Genomic DNA, 25,869 nt, shown 5'->3' with positions numbered 1-25,869 from the left:
TTTTCCATCTAAGTTTGAAAATTTGTCTGCAATAGACAAAGTCCAACAAACCCCACGAATCCGGAACACTTACACTCAGTTAGCTGAGAAGCCTGGATTACTAACCACCTCTTTTTAAACAATCCAAACAAATTCGAATAAGAATTTGCAGGGGGTTAGTCAATTTGGATTAGGAGAGACATTCAGAAACTTTTTATGCAAGAGATTTTGGGTGACTATCCATGAGTTTAGAGATTTTGAAAGATTCTCTGAATGATTTTCAAGGAATTATGGTGACACATTGAGATAATAAAACATATATGAATTTCAACTTACACACATGAGACAAACAATATATTTATTTATTTTACAAAATGAATATATGAATATTTCAATGAAAATGTATTAGTCCATGCATGGCTAATAGAAATTGTAGCCATTTTGCCAATAAAATCAAAACGAGACGAACATAAGGGATTTGAATCTTTAGTAAACTTATTGGGTTTTGGAAGGAAACAAATTCTTTTCCTTCATTTTTTACGAATTTAATTGTAGCTTATTTGGTTATTGTTTTTAACATTTTGATACTTAATCCTTAAAGAAAAGAGAAAGAACAAAGTCTCTCAAAATATCACATACTTAGGAGAGACTTTTTTTTTAGCCATTTATGGTATGTTTTGTAATAAAAGTCTCTACAAGTGTCTCAAACCTACAAGTCATTGATTTTAAATTCCAAATCCAATAACAGAGAATTCTGAAGACTTTTGGAAAGTCACAATCCAATAACAGAGATTGTTTGAGATTTTGAAGAACTCTCTATTGGCTAACAAGAGAATTTACAAGTCTCTAAAATTCTTTCAATATCTCCAAATCTCAATTGACTAACCCCTTGTTAGATATTTATCTCACGGAATCACAAATTATGACACGAAGAGAATTTTGTGATTTCTATCTATCTCTTTCCTGATCCAGGACAAAAACCTGAAAGATTAATAAGAATAAGATCCAAATACACGAACTATCAGGTAAAAGATAGTCTTACCGAGCTTCACGAATTCCTATATGAAGTCTTCAAAGTCGTAACAAAAATAATTGACGTCTTTTACAACCTAATTATTCGCGAATTTTAACTTACCAAACGAGAACGAATGAAACAACCGTGCAATTAAAACACCTAACCTAGTACTCATGCTTCGTGGACTTCCGAGTTTATATGCAAATAAAAGTTTTCGAAATTGGTCGTGAATAAAAGTTTTTGAAATAAAAATTAATAATTTGACGCAATAAAAGTTTTCGAAATTAGCCGTGAAAAAAAGTTTTTGAAATTGAAAATTAAAGTTTGATGTGGGATTTGATCCATGCACCTGATGCTTCCTTGCCGAACCTTAAACCAGTGCACTGGATTTTTGCTGATTTTTATTTCTATACCTATATTAAAGATATATTTCATTTAAAACACAAATGATACTCCCACCGCAACCAATATATATTTTGTTACTAGTTAATAGACGACGGTTAATGATGATGATTTTTCAGTATCGAATTGAAATTAGTAATACGAATTATACACGCATGTATGGTGTTCCAAATTACTGCAGTATCTAGATTAGTTGACCTGATTTGCGACTGAATTCAAATTATCCAAATCCATATAATACTCGTATGCTTGCTGTCCGGAGCTAGGTTATATATCTGCTAACCAGGCTACCACCTTACTAGACAATTTTTTTTCTTTTTGAAAGTAACCGAGATACTGATAACGAGAAGAGATTACAAAGATAAATGGGTAAATCCTGAGATGATGTCACGAGGATAACATACCCATTCGTTACTGACACAACCTTTCCTAGCATACTTGGCCAAAAAAAAGGGAAAAATATCGTTTGGCCCTTTTTTAGGTGGGCCCATGTTTGTTTAGTCCTTTGGTCAAACGCCTTTACTGTTTGGTCCATAATTATTAAAATACCCTTCCGTGTTAATTTTTTTTTTTGTAACAGTTCATTCTTCAAAATGAACTCCTGTTAATTTCTATTTATTTTTTCAAAAATCACCTAAAAAAATAGAGTTCATTCCTAGAAATGAACTCCATATAAAAACCTAGAAAAACAGAGTTCATTCCAGAAATGAACTCCATATAAAAACCTAGAAAAACAGAGTTCATTCGTAGAAATGAATTCCATATAAAAACCTAAGAAAACAGAGTTCATTCCTAGAAATGAACTCTATATAAAAACCTAAAAAAACAGTGTTCATTCCAGAAATGAACTCCATATAAAACCAAAAAAAATAGAGTCCATTTATGGAATGAACTGCAGCATCATCATCTTCGTCGTCTTCAACAACAAAGCACGAGTTCATCTTCACCAACAACATCTTCATCACAAATCTTCGTCGTCTTCATCATCTTCATCGTCTCCACCATCTTCAACAACACTAGTAGCAATAAAATCAAGAAAATCAAGAAAAAAAACTCGTTTTCATCGTCGTCTTTATCAAACAGATGCAGCAGCAGATTAAAATCAAGAAAAAAACTCGTTTTCATCGTCGTCGTCTTCATCAACTCGTGTTGTTTCTTTATCAAGCAGATCTGTTTCATCGTCGTCTTTATCAAAACGGATGCATCGGCAGATTAAAATCAAGAAAAAACTAGTTTACATCTTCAGCAGCAGCATCTACGAAGATGAACTTCAACAGTAGCAGCATCACAAACCAGAGTTCATTCCTGAAAATCAACTCCGTCATCTTCATCTTCTTCATCAGCAGCAGCAACTCATCTTCATCATCTTCATCCTCTCCATCATCAGCAGCAACAACAGACGAAAAAACATGAAAATCTTCATCACAAACCAGAGTTCATTCCAGAAATGAACTCCGTCATATTCATCTTCTTTTATAGATCCGAAACTTACCCAAGCATGTGAAGATGATAAAGGTTCATCATCATCATAAATAGCAGCAGAATCTTCAACCTCACCGTCTTCATCATCAAAACAGAGCAAAACAGCAAAAAGAAAAAAGAAAAAAACGCAAAACCTTCATCGTATTCATCATCTTCATATTCATCACTAGCAGAGAAAAAAATAGAGAGAATAGAGAATCGTTCATCATCATCTTCATCTTCTTCATCACTAGCAGGAAGAAAATAAAAAAGAGAAGAAAAGAGAGAGAAATTCTAGATCTGAAAATATAGGAGAGAGAAAGTAAATCTGAGAATGATTTCTTCTCTCTTACTTTTTGACTATATATATGGTCCTTATCCAAAAGGGTATTTCTGCCACTACAAGATGATATTTACATCATCCATGACATCACCCTAGGACCAAATTATAATTTTTAGGACCAAACTATAATTTATATTACCAAATAGGACCAAACAGACAATTGACTAGGTCAATTGAACTAGATTCTCCCTACTATATTATTCCTAGAACCATATGATATTTCCTTGAAAAAAATAATTGTTGAGTCCGGCCTAACACGGGAAAGAGTAGTTTAATTCCCTTTGATTTTTCTTTCACTAATTTTGGTAGTGCCTAAATTGGGTGTTAAAGTTGGATAAACATAAAGTGAAAAAACTAAGGTGATCCACTTAACATACGGTGGATAAGTGGATGGGAACATGTAAACTATTCTGTGGTCTTCAGTTGAAGTTGTCTCGTCAAGACTCCATCCAGTATATGTATTATGTGGACGATTATGGCGAAGACGACAATGCTTATAAATTATACATATGACGGGAAACTGAAGCACATATTGAATCATCCACTCGAAAATCATACGGCTTTGAGACTGGTCGACCGAACCTACCATCATATTGTAGCGTATCAAATCACATGTATGACTCCAATATCATCATCATCCTTTTTATATATCTCTCTAATTTCGTACTACTGTACGTAGCCAGTAGAGGTACTTTTCTTATACAGATGTGGATTAACTAAATACCATCAGAACTATATGTATATAGCTGTAGTAGTTAACTACTTGTCTGTAGTTTAAACTACATTACAAACAGGATCTGAAGAGTCATAGTACTAAGTAATAATATAATAATACTAGAGAAAAAATGGGCACTTTCATTTCTATCTCAAGTTTCAGTTCATTACAACAAGCGCAGCAGCCCTTTTATAGGCACTAAATACGTGAGAATTAGATTGACAAGGGGACACGTACACAGTGTGGTGTCATTGGCACATTTGGACACCTGCCCTATACGGTGAGTCCGCCATACCATTATGACACGTCATATAATACTCCTCCTTGGATGACCACCATTCTCTAAATACATCGCCTCATTGAAACATTGCGAGAAAAATACGGTTGGACAAAAATTGGTAGCAAGAAATAGAGTACAACCCTTAAAAACTTTGGAGTGATGATGGTGTCGAGAATTTTCCCTTCTTGTAAAAAGTTCCGCCAAGAAAACCATTTAGGACAAAACCTGAATGCTGGAAGCTCGCAACAATATCATCGGTGCAGCTTGTTGGCTTCGAGTAGAACTTATCAGGAAAAACCGTGCGCGGTAAAAAAACGTGATTTAAGAGCAAAGTGCGATAATCCAATCACTGATTCCGCCAAAAATTTCTATGGATATCTATCCTTTTAGATGATGCTCACTGTTCTAAGTTGTTATCTCATTAAAAACCTCGTCAGGAAAACCCAGAGGGACAAAACCTGAGCTTAGGAAAACATGAGTTCTCAGAACAATGACAAACCAGCAGATGTTGCCTCGTTAAAACCTTCCCTGGAAAATCCATAAGGACAAAAACCAGAACGAAGGAAAAAGAGTACAACATGTCGAATTTCGGATAGCAGTGGACTCACATGCCTCGTTAAAACCTTGACAAGGAAAACCCAATGAGACAAAAACCTTGACTAAGAAAAAAGAGTACACGACGTAATGTCCAACATACCCAATATCCATAGTATTCTGTGGCTTTACTCCCCCTGATGAGTAGGTATCTTAGTTGATCATTTTGTTCGACAGTATTGCATAGAGACCACGAGCCATCTTCTAATGACTTCAGTAGATTCAACTTCCTTTAGTTGAAAAACTTGGTCTGATCTATTTTTGTGCAATTTCTTAATGATCATCTTGTTGTGCCAGCCTTTTATTCTCCACTAGCTTTGTCTGAACAATCATAATTGATCGGAGGATGAACAAGTATCCTCTACTACCATACTATTAGCTAGGAAAATGTTTAGCTGCTTTAACAAACCTGCCAAAAATCAAAACTTAAACAGTCTGATTATCTTTTCTCTGTGGGAGACATTCAACGATCTTTTATCTAAAAGATCAATCTCAACGGTACCACGAAGATAAATGAGTTTTTTTCGGACCGATGTCTCGATATTGGTGTTAGGTAACACCGGGATTGCAAACCCAATATCAGGTATCTGTAGCGTATCTCAGCTCAGCTCCATTTACACATCTTTGTGTAATACAAACCACAGAGTGATATATCTCCTTTGTTGAGATGTAAACCGATCAATCTTTAAAGTAAGAGATCTCATGGCTGCAACTGTGCCATCTTGTCCATTTAAACATGTCTAAACCTTTAAGGTTGACGAAATTAATGGACTGCTGGTTACAATGTTCAGATTGCAATCTTGTTTTACCGAGATTCTCATCTCGAACTTCTGCCTTAAGCATTTTTGTGCTTTGGAGAACTCTTCAGAAGTTCCAATAAAGTAGATGTTGTATACATCAAATCTAGTAAATGCATAGTTTATGAGCATATAAATTGGTTCGCATATCCATGGATAATAAGAATTCACTTAGACGATTGACCACTTTCGTCCTTATTGAGTAAATGCATACGACATGGTAATTCTACTGATAGGTGGAAAAACCTTCAGGAATTTGTATGCAGTTATTTGTACTTCATACAGCTCACAATAACCACATCCTCTATATGCATGTCGAGTCCTTAAAGACTGCCAGACAAATACCAAAGAGGTAGATGCATCCATAATAGGGAATATGTTACAAAGAAATCCATCTCATGTTTTTGTGAAAGATTCTGTGTCATTATTTGACTTTTCTTTTCTCATTATGCATAGACATCCATTTGTATACACCAGGGTTACATTATCGGATGTCGGTACTACAAACACCCACCTGTGGCTAAGAGTAGCTCACATTATCGAGTGCTCTGGTTGCAGTACAAAAACCATGCATTTTATGAGAAACTGTTATTCTGCCTGAATCTCTTCCTTCTAGTTCAACCAATCATATCTTTGATGACATTCCAATATAGAGAGTGGTCCAACATCAGTATCATTGGATACTTCGACTATGTCACCAACAATCATTGTATTGCGATCGCAAATTTCTCTATTGAACACATGCCTTGTGGAGATCCTCTCATTTTGAGGTTCCATAGCTGTTGCAAAGATGTTCTCATATAATGAGAACAATGCTTAGAGAAATCAGATCTTCCTTTGACAGTCTCCTTGAGGGTACTATCTGTAAATGATTTTGGCTGGTTATTTCTTTTATGAGGCGCAGAATATTTTAAGTCAACTAGTCATCCATGATGAAAGTGTGTTTTAGGTGACACACTTGCTACTACACTCACAACATTTCAAGGAAGCAAATTGATTTGCAATTTCTAAAGATATCAAATCTTCTGCATGTCTTTCATTGCTGAAAACATCAAGATGAGATACATCCCGGTTTATCTTATACAAACCAGAATACTTCACGTCGTTTTTCAGGCGACAACCTTTCCTCCCCCAAATGGTGGGAAGACTTTCTCATCAAATTTGCAAATCTTGTAGTAGTAACAGCAATGGAATGTAGCACATCTCAAACAGAAAACATGACAATAGTATCATGAATAATAAGTTCGAAATGATTGATGAATGAATAAACAAAACCATTCAGAGAATGCATAGGAATAATAAAATACTCACCATCAATGCCCAAAGCATCACTAGAATTATAAAACATCAACGACTGGCAATCAAGAGTTTCATTTAAAATCTATATACATATAAGTATAGATACATAGTTACCACCCAGGTGATATATCGAGTCAATTATGACTACCAGACCATACTTTCATCAACCTGGTTAGTATCTGCGGAAACTCACTGTCAAGGTTGGTGCTACACAAAAAACGACCTTAATTCTTTCATTATGCTTTCTTATAAGCATCAAATTTCGAACTAAAGTTCGTGGATGCTAGGACTAAGATCCCAAAAGCATATATAAGAGAGAGATAACTTAATATGGACCGAGGTCCATATCTGCCAATCACATAAACTTTGTCGATAATTCCTTTGCAAAGGGGGATATCTATCCATAACGTTCTCAGTAACTACTCTGAATATTATCGACAACCAGTTAATAATCAGTTAATAAACGATCTTACATCATTCTCCAGAGTATGAGGATATTCTAATCCATTGGTATCAAAATTAAATATGCGGATATTCCTCTTCATGAGATATCAACGCAACTTTCATGGATGTGCTCCTCGTCAGGAGGGATATCAACTCATAACTCAAAGAGAATATGGACGTTATCTGATTAGATTGGCATACCTCGTATAAGAGGTTTTCGTTTATGCTTTTAAGCATATTTTAGACAAAACAATCGCTGCGATTCCATGGAATGGCTTGCAAGGACTTTAATTTACGCCGAATCTAGCAAGCGTACTCTTGCTAAATCTAGCAACAGACAACACCTCAGGCATTTCTTGATGTGAGAATTTAGATGAGACACAATTGGATTTAACCAATATCGTCGACGATTCTCCCCCTGATCCATAGGCGGGGAATGTCTCATCAATAGAACATCCAGTTCTGCATTACTCTACCTATTAAGGGAGCAACTGGGTGCAGAAAATAATAATAACACGCAACCCAGGAGAGGTAACTGATCAGGTTTTCTCTCTCATTACTGTTCAGCTGGAATAATTTTAACATTGCCATGTAAATTAACAGTAAATTGTAAACAAATTCTATGACGGTAGACACTATCTCACTATCAGTACCAGTCCTGCCAAGACGACCGATAGAGATCAACAACAATGAACAACATTTCAAATGCACGTACCGTGTCTTTTATGTCACAACGATAGCAGAGCGCTTCCAGGCTAAAAGATGGCTTATTCAAACCAATCATTATGCTACCGTCCCGCGTTTCTTCACTTCTGGTGCTACGGGGTCTATCAGGTTCTTAAACTCGAGAACTATTGCGGTTCCCATATTCAGAAATATGCCTACCACAATTATATTTTCCTCATTTTCGTGTCTATTTATTTTCCAAAAATAGACTAACATTTTCATAGATACAAGTGCAAATTTAATTCACCAAGTTCATGAGTTTAGGTAATAGCTCAGGCGACGAGAAGACATGATATTAACTCTAAATATCATTTATAGAAACACAACACTCATTACTGCTCGACATTTGTATATCTACGCGACGCAATTAAAATATTCATCTCTCGTTGTTGCTGTACCAACATATACAAAATGTAGATTAAGCACTAGCTCTTTAAAGCTCGTCGATGCATATAATAGGTGCATATTATGCATGCCATAAAGCTCGCGGAAACACATAAGGGCGCAAAATATGCCGCTCTCCTTATTGCTCACCGCAGCATTTTACACGGTGAATACATCTTCTCTAAAATCAAGCCGAACTGTTTACCACATAAATCAATGGTGAAACAAGGAAGAAAACACTCAAAATGCAACATATACTGTTCTAGCATAATAGCGACAAATCTCCAATTTCGTCTATTAGGCTCGACGAAATATTAATTTATCAAAGTTGAAATATGAACACATTCTTTATATCTCAAAGATTTCTCGATATCAAGGTCATTTCAATGACCACTGATAGAGACTGGCTAACCTTGTTAACCCGGTGCCCATATTTCCATTGCATTCCGACCTTAGATGGAACAACTTTGAATTCCAGAGATTATTATAGCAAAGGAATATTAAAATTTTGTTATCCCCCAGGATGCAACAATTCCTGGTTCTGTCGATATTAAAACCGTTAACACCACAAAAATCATTGGTGTACCAACAAAGGTAATTTTATTCTCTATGCTATCAAAAGGACGCGGAAAAACCTTCCGTTGGTTGGCTAGAGCGGAAAATAGCAAAATGCTACAAAATTCAAATATTTGGCTAAATTCGGAAATCGAATAATACCATAAATATGAGTCGCCGCTATACGTACCTATTTTGAATATCTCTTCATATACCGCATAATTTTCTGTGCCCCGAATAGCACATACAAAACACGGTAAGATGTTCAACTTTCTCTTTAACAAGTCCTAATCAAAATAGAAAACAAAGTTAGACATTATAAAAATTTAAGCATAACACTACTCAACAATAATTGAATAAAATATGAAAGGATCGAAGAGAATTATCACGTAGCCAGTAGAGGTACTTTTATTACAGAGATGTGGATTAACTAAATACCATCAGAACTATATGTATATAGCTATAGTAGTTAACTACTTGTCTGTAGTTTAAACTACATTACAAACAGGATCTGAAGAGTCATAGTACTAAGTAATAATATAATAATACTAGAGAAAAAATGGGCACTTTCATTTCTATCTCAAGTTTCAGTTCATTACAACAAGCGCAGCAGCCCTTTTATAGGCACCAAAAACGTGAGAATTAGATTGACAAGGGGACACGTACATAGTGTGGTGTCATTGGAACATTTGGACACCTGCCCTATATGGTGAGTCCGCCATACCATTATGACACGTCATATAATAATCCCAATTGAAACAAACAATTATTAACCTCTCTTCCCAAAAAAAAAAAAAAACACGCGCACACAATAACCTCATGATAACGCCAAAGGTCAAGAATCATGATAAAGAACAAATTAAGGCAAAATTTGTAGAAACTTGCTTTCAAGTTTTCTTTTGGAATTCCATGATCATTATCCCAAGAAAAATGCACGGTGAGGAAGATAGTGGCTGGTTCCGATCCATGAATTGTTTGATGGTGAAGTGTCCTAATGGTGGTGGTACTCGGTTTGATGCAATGCCATCCCGACAGCTGAGTTTCATGCCTCGGCCTTTTGGATAAGTTGACCATCAAAATTCGAAAAACAATTTGTTTTGCCACCTTTATTTTTCATGATGCGAGACAAACAAAAGTCCATATGCATCCGTGCGCAATAATTGTTTAGCTGCTCCATGTTTCCCCCTTTATAGTCAGCTCGTGTATGGGTGGTCATATAGAAGAACATTAAAAGGAAACTACTTAGGGTCTAGCGTTTCTGATCAATCAATCCGTGGAAAACTATGTTGGTAGATTAGTACTAGTCGTCTAGACAATTAAAGTTATAATAACTTCTGCTATATGGTCATTCCGCTCATTCGTCAGCCACTGCTCAAGCTTCAATCATCTCAAAATTAGTGTTCAAAAATAATCGCAAGGCTTTGAGCACAGGCATACTTCTAATTCATTTCCTATTTTATGTTCAGAAGAAACAAAGAAATTGCTTACTTTAGCTAAAACATGCATGCTCAACACACATATATATATATATCATAAAATTGGTTAAAAAGTCCAAAATTAATAATTCCTGGTGAAAAAGACATCTAGATTTTGATACTGTTTAAATGGACAAAAATATTAAAATAGTCAGGATGTAAACAGTTTCATCCTACCCATTTTCAAATATTTTTTCTTATTTTTAATTTACATCAGGATGCATCCAGTTTCATCCTCGCTTTTTTTTAAGTTTAAGCCAGGATGAATCCAGTTTCATCCTTGCTATCTTTTTTTTGTCCATTTCATCCGTAATAATTTTTACTCGTCCATTAGAACCATATTTTAAAACTATTTGGACAAATGACCCATTTTCCGTATATATATATATATATATACATAGAAAAAGAGAAAGTACCGTGGATAAGCTATAGAAAAAGAAAATGCTTGTAGTTAAGTAAGCCTCAAGTGTGGTAACATGAAGTAGTGATAGTAGTTACTAGTGAGTGGAAAGTGGTGAGCGGTGGTGAGTGGGTGGTTTATAAACGGTAACGACTTTCAAATTTCAACTCCCCAACGAAACCCTTAATTTGCAGGAGTCAACTTGTGTTACCTTCTTGTCTGCCATCTCCCATTGATACGCTTTTCTTCACTGTCTCTCCCACTTCTGTCATGCAAATCCCACCCCGAATGGATTATATTAAAGGGACATCCACGTAAATTTGTCTCTGTACATAATCAATGACATCATCTCTTCCGTTTTCAGGTTGTTGTGGCAAGGTTTCATCATGTTTAATTACTTTGTCAAAATGGAAGTTCTTCCTCTCTTTCCTACTATACGAGTCTTTCTTGTGAACAGGTTAGGCTAGTATTGAATTTCAGTGAGGTTGTGTATTAAAAAATAAAAAATAAAAAAAAATTCAGTGAGCACGGTGGAGTTACTGGTGTTGCGAGGTGTACTGATCGGAATAAACAATTTTTGTGTGAATGGGCCTAGTTTTGACAAACTATGAAAGTTGAGCTTGATCCAAGTCCACTTCAAACTGGAACCATCACAATATACTATGGTCTTTCAACATACACCTCTCTAACCTCAAAATCTACTTAAATGCCCCTACCTTCTATACTTAAAAAAAAGAAAAACTAAAGTGGGAATTAAGTGATTGACTCTCTGCCCACTCACTCTTACAACGGTTCGATTCTGGATTTTCAAATCTCAGGAATTGGATTATGGGATAGTCCAGTTCCAAGAATTGAATTCCAAGAAATGATATTCTGAATTCCTATTTTAATGTTTGGTTCAAGTAACTGGATAACATAGTAATCAAAAAATTGTGAATCACATATATACACTCTTCTGAAATTTTAACTCAGTTTGAAAATCAACCAAAGAATATGATCAATAGATGAACCTTAAGTGATCGGTGATGTATTTTCAAAGTTGTTGTACTAATAAGATTCGTTCAAGACTTGTGAAAGCAGATTTTAGACTTAATTTTAAATAAAAATATAGGAAACTTAAATAAAAGTGATATGAAAAATATGGAGAAGACTGGGGCTATGGATTCCACTAATTACCAATACCAAAGTGATTTTATATTCTCTAATTATAATTATGCAAATCCTTCATTCAAATTGATTCTAAATATTGCAAAAGTTGATTTTTTTAGAAATAACAATTGTAAATCGAAAGTATGGGACATCAAAACCCTAGGCTAGCATGCTCCATCAATAGAAATAACAATTGTTTAACAAAAACCATTTTTTTCTATTTATTTATCAAGGCAAATAATCATATAATAATTGCATAAATTAAATAAAATAGAGATTACCACATTTTATTGGCGAAATAGCTTCCTCCATCGCCCTTGAGGATGGGTTTAGCTCATCATTGTATAAACTTGCTCAAAGTATTGATTCATGCTCAAAATTTGTTTACAAAGATGAAATGGAGAGAAAATAATGAAAAATCGGGTGTTTGCAACGTTTATAATTGTTGCAAAACACTGTTACAAAGAACGATAGAAAAGAACTGTTATTGTTGTATCTCTGCGACCCTTGTGTGTCTGTCATTGTCACTGTTGATAAACGACTGCCTCTGGTGGTATTTTGTTCTTCGTGTTCTTCCTAGCAGCAGCAGAAAAGTTTTCTCTGCAACACGATCAATCTCCTCTGTTGTTACTCTAAACTCTCCCAAACTCTCCAGACCGCTTCTATGTGATCCTAGGAACCTATTTATACCCAGTAGCACCAAGAAATCTCGCTATAACTCAAGATAATTCTCTCTTAACTCGGCCTTGATGAAAAATATTCTGGGAATATTTTCTTCCCTGATTTAGCTTCTCACGCTGTTTCCCCACGCCAAATTACTCTCAACGCATCCAGTCATTGTCCAGAACTGTTCCAACATGCAGCAGCCACGCGAAAATCTCTCGGTCACTCAATCAGGACTCGGAATGGAAAACCAACCCGTGATGCTCTGATTTCATATCTTGGGTTATCTAGCCAAATTTGATCGAAACAAACACCCATACCAGCTCTATTAGGACATATCACAACTACCCATGAAGTTTCAGCGATTGAATCGCACAAAAACTCCTCCAAAATCCGATCGAAAAATCTGCAGTGAAGTGAATATTTTTCCCGCCATTTTTTATTTTTGAAATGTTGAAGATGAAGTGCCCCTATCCTTTTCTGGGGTGCGAATAGCAGATGGGTGTTGAGGACAAATTTGGGTGCTGAGGATGAATTTTGGCTACGCATAACCTTGGGTGTCCCTTAGCCAAATCTGGGATCCGTATATCAAATGTCCTCCAGGGGTCCAAATAGCACTTTTTGAGCAACTTTTTCCACACAAGTGTATGTCTCCAAAAACACCTACACAAACATAAAAACACCATAATAAGTACAAAATCAAGCACTAGCAATACAGACACTGAGGACAATTCAGACACAAAAATGTGTCTATCAAATACCCCCAAACTTATTATTTTCTAGTCCTCGAGCAAATATAATCTAGAAAATAAAAATGACTACACTTAGCACGTGCAGCAAGCCGTTAAACCACTAGGTGGCCCTAGTGGCGGAGTGTTGTCTCCGGAGGGTTTACCAGAGGTGTACCCACAAAACCTTTACTCCAGACCCTAGCTATCTACGCAGAACCTTGGAAAGCACTAAAGAATCTCCTTGGTTGGCATACTCTCATTGACTACAGGAGGAAGTACCCTGATGCGAAATTCCAATTGATGTACACGAGTTTGCACTCAACATACTAAAATTCATATATAAGTGACAGAGCTCTACTCAGATAGTTTATGTATATCATAACCGGAGTCAACCAATCACATGGAAAGATTAAGAAGATGGATAAGAGATGGTTAAAAGTGAACGGTGTTTCTCATAGCCGTCTGAAGGCCTCTACCAAGGTGAACCTATCATAATGGACTGAGATACCGGTCTGACTAATATCAACACAAATGGCATATACAAGGGGACCAGTGGTCGATAAACCTAACTCTAGGTCAACACAACTGGCATATACAAGGGCACCAGTGGTCGACTTTATTGAATTTATTCCGGTTGGTCTAATGGCCTGGTCTCATTTTTTTTGTATTTTGTTTTGTATTTTTTTTGTGGTATCTCAATCACTCTATTCCACCCTAGCAAAGGTAACAACTTGAATCGTGTGCCCCACCAAATCACGTAAAAAAATAAAAATAAAAACAGAAGGATTAGGATTCAACGAGATATGGCGAAACTACCATGTTTTTTTTTAATTCTAACACCTGAGCTCTGTGCTTTTATAAATAGGCTCTTTAAATGTTTCCATCTAATCAGATTGGTTCCTCAACTCCTCTAACCAAGATGTTCCCATCCACTTAGATTGGTTAGTGCCAACCTTAATAAGCATAAATTCTAGGCACTGGAGTTTATTTATTGCAACTAAAAGCTAACAAAAAGTTTCTTCCCCACCCCCAAACTTAAATCTAACATTGTCCTCAATGTTTCTATTGAAAGAGAAATACCAAACAGTAAAGTAACATGAGGAATTAGTAAAGAGAGAAGTCGGAAATATAGTACATGAGTGAAGAGAGAAATCAAAAACTAATATACAACAACATACAATCGCCTCGATGGTCAATCAAGGGTAAACAGGGTCCTCCAGGGGGACCTCCTCAATATCACCTGTAGGAAAGGGCTCTAAAAAGGGTTTCAATCTCTGACCGTTAACCTTCGAAGAACTACTACCATCCAGTGTCTCGATCTCAACAGCTCCATGAGGAAAGACTGTGCGAACAATAAAAGGACCCGTCCACCGAGAACGTAACTTCCCAGGGAAAAGATGCAAGCGGGTATCATACAGAAGAACTTTTTGACCTGGAGAAAATGACTTTATTAAGATATTTCTATCATGCACAAGTTTCATTTTGTTCTTATACTCCTTAGCACTATCGTTGCATCTCTACGAATCTCTTCCAACTCATTGAGCTGGAGTTTCCTATGGGCTCCTGCCTTGTCAAGTGAAAAATTTAGCTGCTTAACAGCCCAATAAGCTCTATGTTCTAACTCAACAGGTAAGTGACATGCCTTGCCATACACAATTCGATAAGGTGACATTCCAATGGGGGTCTTAAACGCAGTACGGTAAGCCCATAAGGAATCATTAAGCCTAGACGACCAGTCTTTCCGATTAGGATTAACTGTTTTCTCTAATATACGTTTTATCTCCCTATTGGAAACTTCTACCTGACCACTAGTCTGTGGATGATACGGGGTAGCTACCTTATGTGTAACACCATATTTCTTTATCAAAATCCTAAAAGGTCCATTACAAAAGTGCGACCCTCCATCACTAATTATAGCTCGCGGTGTACCAAAACGTGTAAGTATATTATTTTTCAAGAACTCAATCACAACCCTATGGTTATTGGTTTTACACGCAGCCGCCTCAATCCACTTAGAGACATAGTCTACAGCGACAAGGATGTATAGGTTACCAAAAGAATTAGGAAACGAACCCATAAAGTCAATACCCCACACGTCAAAGACCTCCACAACTAAAATAGGGTTCAAGGTCATCATGTTCCTACGGGAAATGGTTCCTAATTTCTGGAAACGTTCACAAGTCACACAGTAACTGTGGGAGTCTTTAAACAACGAAGGCCAATAGAATCCACACTGCAATATCTTAGCAGCAGTTTCTAGCACTAAAGTGACCCCCACAAGCATGATCATGACAAAAGGAAATAATACTGGACTGGTCACTCTCAGGTATACATCTCCTAATAATCTGGTCTGGACAATACTTAAACAAATAAGGATCATCCCAAAAAGTGCTTAACCTCAGCTAAAAACCTAGAACGATCTTGTTTACCCCAATGTTGGGGCATTCGACCAGTAACAAGATAGTTCACTATATTCGCATACCAAGGTAATTGGGTAACAAAGAACAATTGTTCATCAGGAAAGCTATCCCTTATAGGAAGGGAATCATCAGGGGAACTAACAACTAGCCTAGACAAGTGGTCTGCTACAACATTTTCGGCACCCTTTTTGTCTCTAATGTCTGGAGAAAACTCTTGCAACAAAAGGATCCACCTAATCAATCTAGGTTTTGTATCCTTCTTAGACAAAAGATATTTCAAAGCAGCATGATCAGTATATATGATGATCTTAGAACCTAAGAGATAGGGTCTAAACTTGTCTAAGGCAAACACAATGGCTAACAGTTCCTTCTCGGTAGTGGTATAGTTCAACTGGGCATCATTCAGAGTTTTGCTAGCATAGTAAATCACATGAAGTAATTTGTTTTCTCGCTGACCTAGCACAACACCAATAGCATAATCTAAGCATCACACATGATCTCAAAGGGTAGGTTCCAGTTGGGTGCCTGGACTATGGGGGCGGTAGTGAGTAAATTCTTAAGCTTCTCAAAAGCCTCTAAACAAGCATCATCAAAGACAAACTTAACATCTTTTGCAAGCAAATTGCAAAGAGGTCTAGAAATTAGCTAAAATCCTTAATGAATCGACGATAAAAACCTGCATGCCCTAAGAATGACCTAATATCTCTTACGGTTTTTGGGACCTGTAAAGTCTTAATAAGGTCAACTTTGGCTTTATACCTCTATACCCTTAGAAGATACGATATGCCCTAAAACAATTCCTGAACGAACCATGAAGTGATATTTCTCCCAATTAAGCACTAAATTTTTTTCCTTACACCTAGTCAACACTAGTGACAAATGATGCAAGCACTCATCTAAAGACGAACCAAACACTGAAAAATCATCCATAAAGACCTCTAAGAACCGTTCTACCATGTCAGAAAATATGCTCATCATGCAACGCTAAAAAGTCGCAGGGGCATTACAAAGCCCAAAAGGTATGCGTCTATACGCAAAGGTACCAAAGGGACAGGTAAAAGTGGTTTTCTCCTGGTCTTCTGGGGAAATAACAATCTGATTATATCCAGAATAGCCATCTAAAAAGCAGTAGTGATTATGTCCAGCTAAGCTCTCTAGCATCTAGTCGATGAAGGGAAGGGGAAAGTGGTCCTTCCTAGTGATCTTGTTCAATTTCCTATAGTCAATACAATCACGCCAACCCATGGTCACTCGGGTCAGGATTAACTCATTGTTATCATTATGGACTACAGTAATACCGGATTTCTTGGGTACAACCTGAACGGGGCCGACCCACTTACTGTCTGAAATGGGGTAGATAATGCCTGCATCTAACAACTTAAGGACCTCGTTTCGAACTACCTCTTTCATATTAGGGTTTAATCGATGTTGCATCTCCCTAGAAGGTTTGGTATCACTCTCTAAATAGATCTGATGCATACAAACAGTGGGACTTATACCCTTAATGTCAGCTATGGTCCACCCTAAAGCTTCCTTGTTGTTTTGAAGGACGGTTACTAGCCTACTTTCCTGATCACTATCCAAGACGGAAGAAATAATCACAGGTAAAGTCTCAGACTGGCCTATAAACACATATTTCAGGGTATCTGGCAATGGTTTTAGGTCCAACTTAGGAGGCTCTTCTAACGAAGGAACTAGGGTAGACTTATAAACTGGTAGTGGTTCGACTTTAGGTTTCCATCCATTACTAGTATCTAACAAAGGGGTTGAATCTAACAAAGCATTCACCTCATTAATCACATTATCATCATCAAAATCAATCCTAAAGTGAGCTAGGCATTTCTCTAATGGATCTTCTAACAAAGTGTTTGGTAATGACTCCTCGACTAATGTTCCTATCATGTTCACCTCTTCTATGTTCGAGTCATCTAGTTCAGAGGGTAGATTACTAATATTAAAAATGTTCAGCTTAATAGTCATATTACCAAAAGACAATTTCATAATACCATTTCGACAGTTAATGATCGCATTGGATGTAGCTAAAAACGGGCGACCTAAAATTACCGGTATCTGGTTCTCTGGGTCAGGGACAGGTTGGGTATCTAGGATAATAAAATCCAATGGATAAATAAACTTGTCAACCTCTATGAGAACATCCTCGATCACACCACGAGGAATTTTAACGGACCTATCAGCTAACTGAAGTGTCATCTGGGTAGGTTTCATCTCACCAAGTCCTAGCTTAAGGTATACATGATATGGTAGTAAGTTCACACTAGCTCCTAAGTCAAGCAACACTTTCTCAACAAGGTATTTACCTATTGTGCAATAAATGGTAGGGGACCCTGGGTCTTTATACTTAGGAGTAGTGGTATTCTGAATAATAGAACTCACCAGACTAGCTAGAAAGGCTTTCTTCTGGACATTAAGCTTTCTCTTTCGCGTACACATATCCTTGAGAAACTTGTCATAAGAGGGAATCTGCTTAATTTCATCTAGTAGTGGAATGTTGATAGTTACCTTCTTAAAAACCTCCAATATATCATTAAAATTGGACTCCCTCTTAGTTGTAACTAGCAGCTGTGGGAATGGGGCTTTAGGGACAAAGTCGGGCTCAATATGACCCTCATTGGTCTCTTTAGAGACTCTATCAGTCTCCTCAGTTTCTGGTTCAGAAGGGTGAACTACAGCATGTTCATTATCAGGCATGGAAACCTTGTTGTCTATCTCTCTACCACTCCTAAGGGTTTTAATAGCATTCACATGATCAGATGGTCCTTCACCTATTTCATTAATTCCTCTAGGATTGGGTTGAGTCTGACTAGGAAACTTACCTCTTTCTCTTAAAGACTCATTTATCTGACTAACCTGGGTTTTCAACTCGGAAATAACCCAAGAGTTAGCCTGACCTATTCTCTTATTTTCTTCTAAACCTTGAGCAACAGATTGCTGAAACTGCACAGTGTTACGAGTTAACAAAGCAACAGACTCTTCTAAACTCATAATCTTCTTATCCGAAGGGTTCTGAAACTGTGCCGGAGCTGAAGGATTCTTAGTATAGCCAAAACCTGGGGGAACCTGAGCATTACTAGACTGACCTTGATTCTGGCCCTTGGACCAAGAAAGGTTTGGATGGTTTCTCCATCCAGGGTTATAGGTTTCTGAATATGGGTCAAACTTCTGTCGGTTATCAAACCTAGTGTTGTTATAAAGAGCATTGGCTTGCTCTTCAACGGCATGGCCTTCCCAAAAAGGCTCATTTCTTCCACTACGACCACTAGAATGACCTAATTCTAAGGCTTCTAACCTTTTGGCTATAGCTGCTATTTTGGAATCTGACTCATGAGATCCTTATACCCTATTAACATTTCCTCTACTTAGAAGAATTGTTTTCTGGGGTCCCTACTATTTTCCCATTGTTGGGTCTTATCGGCGATTTCATTCAAAAATGTCATCGCTTCATCAAAAGTTTTATTCTCAAACGCACCTGTGCATAAGGACTCAACCATGGTTGTTGTTGAATAATCTAAACCCTCGTAGAGGATCTGAACTAACCTAACCTTCTCCAAACCATGATGAGGACATTGAGATATCAAGTCATTGAACCTCTCTAAGTACCTATATAAAGATTCTCCCTCTTGTTGGGAAAAAGTACATATTTGTGTCCTAATAGACGATGTTTTATGCCTTGGGAAAAACTTATGTATAAAGGTAGAAGTAAGTTGGTCATAGGTTTCAATTGACTCAGAGTCCAAACTATACAGCCAAGATTTGGCTTTATCTTTTAAGGAAAAAGGGAATAACCTAAGTTTCAACGCATCATCACTTAGGTTCTTAATTTTCAGAGTACTACAAACTTCCTCAAATTCCCTAACATGAAAATAGGGGTTTTCATTCTCCTTCCCTAAAAACATTGGGAGAATCTGTAAAGTCCCAGGTTTCAGTTCATAATTTGCCTCGGTTTCAGCTAACTTGATACAAGACGGACGAGAGGTCCTAGTTGGGTTTAGCAAAGACTTCAAAGTTGCCATTTCTGGCACTACCAAAGGACTAGGAGTACTTTCCTCACGAAGAGACAGATTCTCAAAACTGAAGTTTCCAAAAACGGGGCTCTCAAAAGAAGAGTCTTCGAGCTCCCCGCCTTCACAAGAAGAACTACTAGGTTTGTCACTAATCAAACGACCTAGAGTGTTTCTTTTCCAAGCCCGTTTAAAAACTTCGGGCATACACTAGAAAAACAAAATCAAAAAGAAAAGTCCTAAAACGGAAGGGATGTTCTATGCAAACACAAACAAGGCTGACTCCACCACAGCAAACCTACTGATTTCTAGCAAAAAAAAAGCATGATGGCTCCACTTAGATTGTTTCTAGACCAGCTTCTAATCCTTCGAACGGGAATTCGTTACAAATTAAGGAAACCCCTCTGGAATCAATCCGAGTCAAACTAAGTTGAATAGAGGCGAGGGAAGCTCGGTGGAGCTTTGATACCCAAGGCCTCACCGGTATTACAAGGCGGCGCAGTCACGCATTCAACTTACAGAAACCGTCAAGAACTTCGAAGTATGCTTAAAAGAGTAACCAATATTTTTCGAATGACTTTCCTGTTAAGCTCGTTACCCTATCGGTCTCGCTCTAGTCAAAATTTTAGGCTTAGGTTCGCGTTTGGTGTCGTTTTCTTAAGGCGGGCAAGAAGAGAACGGTGATGAAATCCGAACCCTTATCTTGTATGGCCAGTCCTTGCCCTTTAATAGGAATTTAAAGCAGTCGTTTTCAAGTCCTTAACATATATGCATACGAAAGAAGACAGTAACTCGCTGATAGGGGATTCGCGAGTGTTTCGACAAACTTACCTCCCGTACCAGACGGGGGATGAACCTTTGTAGTCGACTCGGGCCACGACTCCTATGTCATGTACAAACCCAAGGGGCCGAGGTGATATCGTAATCACCGTCCTTCTCTGCAAAAAATTTATATTTAAACTACCCTTCCGTAGGGTTTAAAAATAATGTCCCAAAATTTAAAGTCCAAAGTCCAAAAAAAAATATAAAGTGCAAAAGAAAAAGAAAGTCTAAAAAAATAAAAATCTACAAAAATAAAAATGTCTCTCTTCTTTTTTTCTCTCTTTTTTTATATAAAAAAAATCTTCTTCTTTCGCTCCTTTCGCCTTTCCTTTTACTCCAGTCTTTAAGTATTCACCAAAAGCTTTGGCAAAATTTTCTTTCGCTCCAAATTCCAAAATCTGAAAGAAAAAGACAAAAACCCAAAAACGTAAAGAAGAACAAATAAAAATAAAAACCTAAAAAAAAATATAAAAAATCTAGCCTAAAGACAAGTCCGCGTCGGCGGCGCCAAAAATATGATGTATTTCAAAGTTGTTGTAGTAATAAGATTCGTTCAAGACTTGTGAACGCAGATTTTAGACTTAATTTTAAATAAAAATATATGAAACTTAAATAAAAGTGATATGAAAAATATGGAGAAGACTGGGGCTATGGATTCCACTAATTACCAATATCAAAGTGATTTTATATTCTCTAATTATAATTATGCAAATCCTTCATTCAAATTGATTCTAAATATTGCAAAAGTTGATTTTTTTAGAAATAACAATTGTAAATCGAAAGTATGGGACATCAAAACCCTAGGCTAGCATGCTCCATCAATAGAAATAACAATTGTTTAACAAAAACCATTTTTTTCTATTTATTTGTCAAGGCAAATAATCATATAATAATTGCATAAATTAAATAAAATAGAGATTACCACATTTTATTGGCGAAATAGCTTCCTCCGTCGCCCTTGAGGATGGGTTTAGCTCATCATTGTATAAACTTGATCAAAGTATTGATTCATGCTCAAAATTTGTTTACAAAGATGAAATGGAGAGAAAATAATGAAAAATCGGGTGTTTGCAACGTTTATAATTGTTGCAAAACACTGTTACAAAGAACGATAGAAAAGAACTGCTATTGTTGTATCTCTGCGACCCTCGTGTGTCTGTCGTTGTCACTGTTGATAAACGACTGCCTCTGGTGGTATTTTGTTCTTCGTGTTCTTCCTAGCAGCAGCAGAAAAGTTTTCACTGCAACACGATCAATCTCCTCTGTTGTTACTCTAAACTCTCCCAAACTCTCCAGACCGCTTCTATGTGATCCTAGGAACCTATTTATACCCAGTAGCACCAAGAAATCTCGCTATAACTCAAGATAATTCTCTCTTAACTCGGCCTTGATGAAAAATATTCTGGGAATATTTTCTTCCCTGATTTAGCTTCTCATGTTGTTTCCCCACGCCAAATTACTCTCAACGCATCCAGTCATTGTCCAAAAGTGTTCCAACATGCAGCAGCCACGCGAAAATCTCTCGGTCACTCAATCAGGACTCGGAATGGAAAACCAACCCATGATGCTCTGATTTCATATCTTGGGTTATCTAGCCAAATTTGATCGAAACAAACACCCATAACAGCTCTGTTAGGACATATCACAACTACCCATGAAGTTTCAGCGATTGAATCGCACAAAAACTCCTCCAAAATCCGATCGAAAAATCTGCAGTGAAGTGAATATTTTTCCCGCCATTTTTTATTTTTGAAATGTTGAAGATGAAGTGCCCCTATTCTTTTCTGGCGTTCGTATAGCAAATGTCCTCTAGGGGTCCAAATAACACTTTTTGAGCAACTTTTTCCACACAAGTGTATTTCTCCAAAAACACCTACACAAACATAAAAACACCATAATAAGTACAAAATCAAGCACTAGAAATACAGAGACTGAGGACAATTCAGACACAAAAATGTGTCTATCAATCGGATAAGAAGAAATCCTGATTAAAATCAAATGTCCATGCAAAGAAGAAGTTGGAGTTAATATTGATGTTGATTGAAGTGATGATTAGCGGCGTTGATCGGGACACGGGAAAAAGAAGAAGATGACTTTCTTTTCCAAATTTTTGTTGGCAAGGATAGTGAAGTCATTTTAGATCAATTACCAGAAATTGGATTATATTCCATCGTTCAGTGAAAAGAATGGAAAATGCAGGTTTTGACGGAATTGAATTCCTGCGGAATCAAATTCCGATTTTTTCGAGACTGTTTGGTTGGGGAATTGACCATATTCCCTCGAAATCCAATTCTTTGGTTCTCAATATCCGAATCAAACGCGATGTTATTATAATGATATTGAGGTTAAAATCCATTTCAAAATTATTTAACCCAATTTATTGAAATGACACGTAAAAAAAAGGAGGTCGTATGAATAAAGATGTTTGATGATGTCATTAAATAAAATATTTTAGTGGCAAGAATATCCTTATGTGTAAAGCCATATTTAAAATTTGACTTAAACTTTATTCTTTAAGAGTAGGACTTTGAAAAATTTTATATATTTACAAAGGTTTTTGAGACACCTACGTAACAAGCGTAAATACAAATATGAAATATTCATTTTTCTAGAATTTTTTATTCCTTAAATGATCTTTATATTTTTTTTAGTGTGCAGATATCATCCACGGAATTTTTTAGAATACAACTATTATTCTTAGTATTTTCTTAGTGTGCAGATATTATCCACAATTTTTTTTAGTATGCAACTATTATCCACGGTGTTTTTCTAGTGTGAAGCTACTATCCACAATTTTAATTAATCTTCCATAACTGTTTATGTACTATAGTATGTACATTACATAGGAGCTAAAAAAAACTCTCTTTTTATTCCATAATTTGTGCAGTATAGGTACACAAGTAAATATGTATAAATATTTTCTAAATCAAGAAAATGAGTTTAGAAAGAACGCGCGATTGGGGGATATAGGAAAAGGACAAAAACGGGATCCAAATATCAAATCAGGGTCACCCATTATCTAAGTATTTTACCTAGTACCTAATCTACCCATCACTAATCAGGTTTAGTGTTTAATTAAAATTATAAAAAACCTTAAGTATTTGTTAAATGATTAGTGTGTATATTTATTTGTATTTAGGTGGGTGAGGTGAGAGTATAAGGAGGGAAAAATTATTTGAAATGGAACTTTTTTTGGTGAAAATGGAGGATGATTGTGAAGAGAGAATTGCTGCTAAGAGGTTGAAAATTTGATTTTTTTTTCTTTGAATCCACCATTTTTGCAGATGAAAAAGCTCGGTGCCGGCATGGACGTGGTATGAATACAATGCTGGAAGCAGCCATACCGGCATGGTATTCATACCATATCCATGCCGGCACCGAGATTATCCCCCATTTTGAAATTCAAGCCGGCATAGTATTCAACCAAAAAACTATGCCGGTATGTTATGCAGGGGGTCTGGGGGGGAGTAGCCCTCCCGGCTGTGTTCTACCTGACAGGTCAGGTCGCGGGGGTCTAGGGGCAACGCCTCCTAACAAAGTGCGAGACGGCGTCTCGTAGAAAAAAAATTTGGTTTTGAAATTCAAAACCTATTCCGTTTTGATTTTTTTTCTGGTTTTAACCGGTCTTCAAGCACAATTAATTAATTCTCGAGCATGCCGGTACTGCTATCGGCATAGTATGTTGCTTAAATTTATCTGTCGACACATGATGTAAAGTATCCAGAAAACTTAAATTTTTTTTCACTTGACTTATGGCAATGATAGATTTCAATCGAGCATGCCGGCATTTAGCTACGCCATTGAATGTTAGTTACCGAGCATGCCGACACCGTTTTCCGGCATGACCTTCATCAATTCCAGCATGGTCTTCATCAATTCCGGTGATGTAAAAAAATACATGGTCTGCATCACTACCGGCATGGTCTTCATCACTTCCGGCATGTCTTCATCACCACTGGCATGGTCTTCATCACTTCCGGCATGGTCTTCATCACTTCTGAATGTAAAAAAATAATAAGAAATCATTTTCAAAGTGAGGAGCCGGTAGAGAAGGAGAAGAGAATTTGAAAGGGAGTGGAGAAATTTTAGAATTTGAAAGGGAATGGGGAATATTTGGGTTTCAAAACCCTAACCTCAAAGAGATTAATAAGAAGTGAAGATAGAAATGGGGGATATGATTTTGTTTTTTGATTTTAAGTTTTTAGATTTTTATTTTGGGGGAAGGATATTTTAGTATTTTTTACCCCAGAAAACACCCTTTAGAAAACATTATTGGTTGGGGGAAGTAATTTATATCCCCCAATTGTTTTTTATATCCCCCAATCGCGCGTTCTTTAGAAAACCGTTTTTTTAAAGCTGAACAAACACATTAATATGAAGTCGTGTATAAAATACCCACAACTAGAATTTATGCAGGTAATATCCACAACTAAAAATTATTTTTTTTCTTCCCATAAACAATTGTCTTAGGATCATGAGAATAATTTGCATAATTATTTCTACGACCCTAGGGCCAAAAGGGTAAGACCCGTGTTTTCTATGGTCATAAGAATAATTAACCCTAAATACTCCTTCAAATAACTAACCGTCACTGCCTATTACACAATCTTAAACGCTTACCCCCTTGTTTTATTCTATCTTTTTCGTAATAACTTACAACTGATGAAAATAAAAAATCACAAATTTGAAAACAAGTTCAAACGATGAATAGAAATCAAAAATAAATCTAAGAAAAAACCGATTACATCGTATTCCGAGAAGATCAAGTATGTCAGTTAAACCAAGAAGTCGAAAATAAATCAAACAAACTAGGGTTTGAAATTGAAAGGATTTGATTCTCGTCATCTTAAACATGACAAGACGAAAGAGAAAATAACTAAGTTTAGTTAGGTATTTTGATTAACTTTCAATTTGAAAGATTAATTGATTTTTACTCTAAAAGCACAGACCTCGCAATCTCTTTTAAATATACTGTAATCTACAGGTAACCACAAACAATTAAAGTTCACTCTAAAAGTAAATTCAGCAAGCATAAGTTGTCTCAAATTTCAACAGACAAGGAACCAAGCTGGCTCCAACTAGAAGTCAACAAACACAAGTCGCCTACAAGTTGCCTCTATATTTGGAATCTACAAAAAGAGTTTCATCCATAATCTGGAGTAAACAAACCAAGTGGTCTCCACCTAGAGTCGACAA

At 36.6% G+C, this 25,869-nt stretch overlaps 1 pseudogene; it reads left to right on the top strand.

The window, feature by feature from the left end:
• Window positions 1-19,399: 19,399 nt before the first annotated feature.
• LOC113307146 lies at window positions 19,400-19,499 on the top strand (annotated as a pseudogene).
• The last annotated feature ends 6,370 nt before the right edge of the window (window positions 19,500-25,869 follow it).

The sequence above is a fragment of the Papaver somniferum genome, chromosome 8 (genome assembly GCF_003573695.1).
Source record: "Papaver somniferum cultivar HN1 chromosome 8, ASM357369v1, whole genome shotgun sequence".
Taxonomy (NCBI): domain Eukaryota; kingdom Viridiplantae; phylum Streptophyta; class Magnoliopsida; order Ranunculales; family Papaveraceae; genus Papaver; species Papaver somniferum.
Note: the sequence above shows the minus strand (reverse complement) of the source record. Positions and strands in the feature narration are given on the sequence as shown.